An 8,374-nucleotide genomic window follows, 5' to 3' on the forward strand; every position below is an offset into this window, starting at 1 on the left:
CGGCTACTTACTTAAGAAATCAATATTTTGATACAAAAACGGTCCGCCAGAGTCCGACATCAGCGCCCGTAAAAACGGTCTGTTATACATAGCAACGGTCTGTAATACAGAAATTAAAGACTGCAGAACGCCGTGATTGACCAATCAGAATCGAGTATTCAACACAGCCGTGTAATAACCTCTGCTAATGTCAAGTTTCAGTGGACTTCTCAGGCTGACCAGGCCTTCCTGAAACTAAAGATCTGTTTCACCTTTGACCCTGTGTTGGTCCTGGAGAGAGTGCACAGAGCACAGGTCAGAACAGGTCTCATCTAAATCAAACATATTATCTTCATATTTGAAGGCTAAAGAAAAATCAAGGTTAAGAACTGTGCAATCATATTTTGATGATTGATCAAGATCTAATTACTCTAGATCTTTAATATATGATTCAGACTGCAAAATGCATGCAACAAGGAAAAGTACATTTGAAAGAAGTAGAAATGTCTTATTGTGAAAATGTATGCATTTTTTTGTTGTTTTTTTTGTTTTTGATGATAAAAAAAGAGAACAAGATTTTACAAATGGAAAATTAAACTAACTTATTTGTTAAAGGTGTAATCTTAAATATTATTGATGAATTTTTAGTAACAAAGTGTAACTGTAACGGAAAAGTTTGGTTTGAGAAATATACATTTTGCGTTTCATATCTGATCATAATTGAAAATGTAAGTCTGTTGTCTCACTGGCTGTGTGAAGCCATCACACAAGTCTACAGTGCAGTGGGAGTGGAGCTTCCGCAAGGCATCCGGGCGCACTCCACAAGAGCTTTATCGTCAGCCATGGCCCTCCTAAGAGGGATGATAGTAGCAGACATCTGCACAGCGGCATCTTGGGCTTCTCCGTGCCCTTTCTTCGTTTCCAACTGTGAGATGAGTCCTCCCTGACTCATTCAGTTTTAAATGTGCTGCAGATGAAGCGTTGCCTGATCCAGTGCTTTTATGCACGGGTCAAACGTTGTGCCTTTAATCCAATCATCACGGATTAGAGGGCTGTATGGGGGACCATTATAGTACATAGTCGACATCCCATTCTTCTGCAGCAGCAGTGCTGTGTGTAGGAAGTGCAACATCACTTGGCCCCTTCTTCTCTACATAGGGCTGACATGGTGTTAACCATGGCACGGCCAGTGCCTTCCTTCCTTATGACACGTGGCATTTACGGTTTGTGAAGTGGTGTATGTTATCTGCTTGTGGACTTTGGTGTCACAGTGGGGCATAGACTACATCAGCCTTCTAAGCTGTGTGCCCCTCTGGCTCCACCTACGCCTGCTAAAAAGTTATAGTTTAAATTGGGAGCAGAACTATGGTTGCACAAGAGCACGAAATACATTTTCACGACTGTGCATGTGCACCGGGATGAACCCAGGAGCGACAGCTCTTGCAGGGCTACGACTATACTCATAGAATCTGCAGTTAAAATATGTAAGCAACATTTTATATACAGTTTGGTAGTTTAGACCAGTACATACTTCCCAACCCGGAGTTCAGGCCCCCTCAAAGGGGTTAGGAGATAAGTCTGAGGAGTTGTGATATGATTAATGAGGGCAGGAAAGAAAGAAAAATCAAGATTCTGCTACACAAACTTGTATTCAGGGTTTTTTTCTTTTCTTTTTAACTTTTCTCTAATCTTTGCTTTTTTGTGAAATATTATATATTCATAATATGACTTCTCTGGTCCTCATTTAACCGGAGAAAACCCACACTAATACGGGGAGAACATGCAAACTGCACACAGAAGGGCCCTCTCGCTGTGAGGCGACAGTGCTAAACACTACACCACCGTGCAGCCCCATATTTACACCATAAACCTCTAAAACAATGCTCTACTATTTCCTCCTGGCCTGTACGCATGCAGATTATGAGAGCAAATATTTGTATTGGATGATGACTCTTCATGAACAAAAAAATAGTGGTTAAATAGTGACATTACAAACAAATGAACGATGAATGAACGTACAATAACAGATTATAAGATAATGAGATGAGATGATGTGAGGTCAACGCTCTTTAAACTCCGGAAAAAGCTGGAGCCACACCTGGACTGTTCACACACTGTGCTATTTACTCTCTATTGTGCTCACACATGCGAGCTCTCATGGTTCTCTAGGGCATAATTTGTAACCAAATCCTGCCGGGAATAAGATCCGGGACCAACACCTATTTGATCAGATCTTAATAGATTAGATAGATAGTAAAATTAAATAGATAGTATATCTACTCACATTTACGTAGCGCGTGCACACAGGCGAGCGCAAGCAACAGGACGCTGACTTCCGTTGACTTCACGGCCACAGGTGTCGCTGTTACAACCAATTTCTGATTCTTACAAACAGTCCCTTTAAACAACTGGTAAATAAAAATGTCCTGTTGCTAATTTGACCTGTGTTTTTAAAATTACGATGTTAAAGGGACTATTTGTAACTTTTTAAGCGTATAAATGTAGCGGGTCGGCACACATGCGCGTTCGCATATGCACGCTCGCGTGTGGCCGGAGCCTCGTCTCCGCTGCCTGCTCTCCTTCACTCAGACAGCGTGCGCGTCCACCACCTCAAAACGTGAACGCGCGCTCACTACACACTGCAGAAGAGTTAGTTTAGCTCTGAGAATATCTAGTGAATACACAGGGGACGTTTGTGCATAAAAAAAATGCTGCAGCTCCTCCAGACCAACAGAGGTTTCCTATGTCTTGTGAAGTGACGGAGCTCTTCAGAGAGTTACGTTGTCTTCTCGTTACCGACCGGGTGCCGGTGTCTCCTCTGCTCTCTCCGGCTGCGGAAGGAGAGAGCAGGGAGACACGCTGCAGAGCCCCGCTGCTGAAGCCTGCGCTTAGGCAGGAAAAGCCAACACTAGGATCAGATCTAAATCATGTTCATGGAGAGACCTTCGTCTGGTCAGCTAACATTACTGCCAAGCAGCTGAAATATATAGTGATATTGTGGTTTTAGCTGACGTGTGTCGCCTCACTGTTTTGAGCGACGCTCGTTCAGGTATATTTAGAGCGAGCAAGCGCGAGCCCGACGCTGACTTTCGTTGATTTCACGGCCACAGCTTTAGCTTAGCTTGTAATGTCTCATAGAGACATTACAAGCTAAGGGCGAAATAGAGATGTTTATTGTTTAAGTTAGATAGATTTTATATCAAAATTGAACACTACTTCTCAGTATTAGTAACATGTCCCACATTGTCCCACATTTGGTTTGTTGGGATCTGGTCACTTTAATTCAAACAGCAAAATGTAAACAAGACAGTTTGACAGACAGTTTTAATGTATGTTTTTCACAAAACATGATTTGAAAGTTTATTCTTGCCTCAGTTGAGCTTAAACCCATAAGTTCTTTGACAGTGAGCAATAACTGCTACAGAGACTTTTGATCCCACTGAGCCCAGTAGCAGCAATGACTAGAGTAATGGTGTGCGTGCATGTGTGTGTGGTACAATACAAACATAAGTGTTATGTGATATGGAGCAGAACACACTGTGACTATTGTGCTCCTTGTGTGCCTTTACGTCTGGGACTCTGTGCCTGATGAAAGCAGGCCTAACCATAATTGCGCAATTGGCATGACATCAAAGTCAAAGTGCTTCCTGATGGATCAGATGCGGTTGCTTTTATTCAAATAAGCTTAAAATATCAACATGACATCAGCCTATCACAACAACAAAAAAGCCCGTGGCCTTGATTTTCAGACCCAAAGTCAAACAATATTGACAAAAAAAAAAAGAGCCACACTGACTAATGATGTCTGTGAATGAAGGTGAAAAGAGTTAAACAGGAACTACGTTTGAGTTTAGAAATGTTGCTTCACAGTGACAGTAATATAATACACCTTTAGTTTTATACCTTTTATTTGCTTGCCTATAAAAAATAAAATAAAAAGCACTGTCCTGCTTTCATTCATTACTGAGGTACCTTTGAGCAAGGCCTTTAATCCCCAACTGCTCCAGTGGAGCCGCTTAGTGGCCAGCAGATCAGACTGGTTGTACTGGGCAGCTTCCCGGTGCATGTGGATGTGTGTGAGTGTTAATCATGCATTTGTGAAAATGACACCATTGCATTCTGCATTATTATGTTATTTTATTTCAATCCTGAGCTGCACGTTTTTAACTTCCTGTTTTTATAAGTGCTATTCAAAAAATCAAATAATATACTAAGTCAAACAACGCAAAACTCCTTCTGCTGGATAATGTAAACTAGGGCTGTCAAAGTTAATGCGATAATAACGTGTTAACGCAAATTTGTTTTAACGCCACTAATTTCTTTAACGCATCTTGTGATTTTTAGGTTGTAGCGGGCTTTACAGCGAGAGTGAAGATACTGTCATCGTATGAAACTAGAAAACCTAAAGAATCCATTGGTGGGTCATACTAGCTTGTCGCGAAAGAGGTCAAATAACGCTCTAAAGGAAAAACTTGTCATGGCCATTTTCAAGGGGTCCCTTGACCTCTGACCTCAAGATATGTGAATGAAAATGGGTTCTATGGGTACCCACGAGTCTCCTCTTTACAGACATGCCCTCTTTATGATAATCACATGCAGTTTGTGGCAAGTCATAGTCAAGTCAGCACACTGACACACTGACAGCTGTTGTTGCCTGTTGGGCTGCAGTTTGACATGTTATGATTTGAGCATATTGTTTTATGCTAAATGCAGTACCTGTGAGGGTTTCTGGACAATATTTGTCATTGTTTTGTGTTGTTAATTATTTCCAATAATAAATATATACATACATTTGCATAAAGCAAGCATATTTGTCCACTCCCATAGTGATAAGAGTATTAAATACTTGACAAATCTCCCTTTAAGGAACATTTTGAACAGATACAAAATTAATAAATCACGATTAACTATGGTCAATCATGCAATTAAATATTTTAATCGATTGACAACCCTAGTTTAAATCCAATATGAAATCTTTATTGTTGAACATTCAACAGATTGTGAAACATTTTGAAGAAAGGAAAGAAACAGAAAGTTAGAGCCTCAAAAATTGCTTTAGGATGACTGGAGATCTACTTCATATTGTTTTCATCCTGTATCAGCCTGAACAGTCCAGTGTGGGTCAGGCTCTAGTGGGCACATCACTATACTTACACAAATATACACATATCGACAAGCAGCAAAAGAAAGCAGACATAAACATACTGTATATAGACCTACAGTTTAGTTCACTTTAGATAGGGTAGTACAAGTAGTGCAAGAGTACAGAGCAGTGCAATAATATGACTGATTAACCATAGCAATTTGAACACTAGCCTACACACTGCAGGAACACATCTGACTGGTTTTGTGAACAATGAAAAGAATCTGAAACATTCATGTGACGATAGCATAGGGGAGAGTGGGGTGAGTTGAGCGGGCTTTTACTTGAGGCGTCTTTAAAGTGAATGACAGTAATGTCTCCAACTAAAACATGTACATGTATTTCAGGGTGTGGTGCATCCTTTGGAATAATTGGATCTAAAAGCTTTCAAAATATGACTTTCCAAAAAGTGGTCTCTTGGCTCAACCTGCCCCCGATGAGGGGTAAGTTGAGCCTCGGGAGAGGATGTTGAGCCATATCGGTACGCCTAGTCTATCAATCATACCTGTCTATCACTGATGTTATCAAAGAAGTCCCCCACATTGAGCCTAAAGGCAGCAGCTCTTCTGACAGATGGTGACACACCCTAAAACCTGAACCAAACACATCCTAGAAAATGTAAAAAGCCTATATAATCATCTTTTTATTCATCCTTTATTGAACCGTGTCAGTTTACATTGAGCTTGACAGGACAAGCTGAAGCTATAATCTAATTATATATAATAATAAATGGCTCCATTGAGACAGGTGAGCCGTTTGAGATGTTTTATTTTTATTTTATTCTATTACCTTTATTTAAAGGGACTGTTTGTAACTTTTTAAGCGTATAAATGTACCGGGTCGGGACACATGCGCGCTCGCATATGCGCACTCTGCTCACAGAGTTAATTTAGCTCTGAGAATATCTAGTGAATGTACAGTGGACGTTTGTGCAGAAATAAATGCTGCAGCTCCTCCAGACCAACAGAGGTTTTCCGTGTCTTGTGAAGTGACGGAGCTCCTCAACGAGTTACGTTATCGTCTCGTTACCGACCGGGTGCCGGTGTCTTCGGCTGCCGGCTGCGGTCGGGAGGCGATAACATAACTCGTTGAGGAGCCCCGCAGCTGAAGCCTGCGCTGAGCAGGAAAAGCCAACACTAGGATCAGCATTGATTCATGGAGAGACCTTTGTCTGGTCAGCTAACATTACTGCCAAGCAGCTGAAATATAGAGTGATATTGTGGTTTTAGTTGACGTGTGTCGCCTCACTGTGTTGAGCGATGCTCGTTCATGTCTATGTAGAGCCTACACACTGCAGGAACACATCTGACTGGTTTTGTGAACAATGAAAAGAATCTGAAACATTCATGTGACGATAGCATAGGGGAGAGTGGGGTGAGTTGAGCGGGCTTTTACTTGAGGCGTCTTTAAAGTGAATGACAGTAATGTCTCCAACTAAAACATGTACATGTATTTCAGGGTGTGGTGCATCCTTTGGAATAATTGGATCTAAAAGCTTTCAAAATATGACTTTCCAAAAAGTGGTCTCTTGGCTCAACCTGCCCCCGATGAGGGGTAAGTTGAGCCTCGGGAGAGGATGTTGAGCCATATCGGTACGCCTAGTCTATCAATCATACCTGTCTATCACTGATGTTATCAAAGAAGTCCCCCACATTGAGCCTAAAGGCAGCAGCTCTTCTGACAGATGGTGACACACCCTAAAACCTGAACCAAACACATCCTAGAAAATGTAAAAAGTTGATTAGCCTATATCATCATCTTTTTATTCATCCTTTATTGAACCGTGTCAGTTTACATTGAGCTTGACAGAACAAGCTGAAGCTATAATCTAATTATATATAATTATAAATGGCTCAACATCCCCCAGGCCTCTTGGCTCATATTACCGCCATTTTAACAAACTGGTATCATCCAGCAAGAACTAACGTCATACTAACAGTATAGCCTCATATTGTAACTTCCTAAAGTACTAACATGTGTGACATTGTTTCAAACTTGTCTGTAATTGTTCAGACACAAGAATCATGACTACTTGAACATAAAAAAAACACTTTGAAGAACGATGTTTTTTTTAACCTAAATATGCTCACCACTTGTCATATGGGCCTCTCTCCATCACAGGGTCAGAAAAATTGATGACTCTTCAAAAATGTGTGGTCACATGACCAATTTTGTCTATGGTTGCCTAGAAACAAGGGGTGGTTCAACTTCCCCCACAGGTTCAAATCCCCCCACTGCCCCCGACAGTAAATATGTGGCACAGAGGGCATAGTTCACTGAGCTATAATAAAAAAAACAGAGCTATTATAGATGAAAAAAAAAAAAACTATTCAAGATTCAAGATTCAAGATGATCATTGTCATGTTTATTGTCGTGTGAAATGTTTTTTGCTGGGAAGCTCCATTAAAATAATCATTTATATTACAATTATAAAAGGAAATACTTTGTACAAGGGCATATTAAGAACATATACATTAAGAACATATACAGTATAAGATATATTTTTGTGTGAGAAGGTGTCGTATGAATTATCTATTTAAAAGTCTGATGGCCAGGGGGAAAAACTGTTCCTCAGTCTACTGGTATATATTATTAATATTAATATTATGGAGGTGTGAGAGTTTTGAGTAGCTGAGAAGGTGGGACAGGAGGACAGGACAAGAGAAAGTCAAGTACTGGCTGAGAAAGTGGCCAGTGAAGTACACCATTATGTCCAGAAGGTGGCAGTAATGCAACATTAAGGAGAGCAGCTGCCGCAAAACGTGAGAGAAGAAGAAGAAGAAGAAGAGGAATAGTAGGGAAAAGGGTCAGTGATGATTTATCAGTTTACACAGGAAAAATGCTCTTAATACTGTTAGCAGTGCAGTGGATAGAGGAGACCAGACCATTAAGAGCAATAATTTGCTCAGACTCAAGTTCATCACTAGTTAGTTTACAGTTCAGTCATTCAGACAGCAACAAACATTATACAGCATTCAAATGATGGGGCTTACAGTAATATTTTTATGGATACCAGCACACATATATTGGTCAAAGGATATGAAATGGTAAGGTTGCAAAGGAGGCTAAAAAAATAACTACATTGATTTGACAGTTAGCTTCAGCAAAACAGAAATGAAGAGCATCATTAAACAGAGACTGAGGGAAAGGTGGCAGAAGCAATGGGAGGAAGAGAAGAAAGGAAGATGGTTTTACAGAGTTCAAAGGAAAGTGGGAGAAATGAGGTGTAGTAGGAAGGAACAGGAGAGATGA

The sequence above is a fragment of the Sebastes fasciatus genome, chromosome 2 (assembly GCF_043250625.1).
Source record: "Sebastes fasciatus isolate fSebFas1 chromosome 2, fSebFas1.pri, whole genome shotgun sequence".
In the NCBI taxonomy this organism is placed as follows: domain Eukaryota; kingdom Metazoa; phylum Chordata; class Actinopteri; order Perciformes; family Sebastidae; genus Sebastes; species Sebastes fasciatus.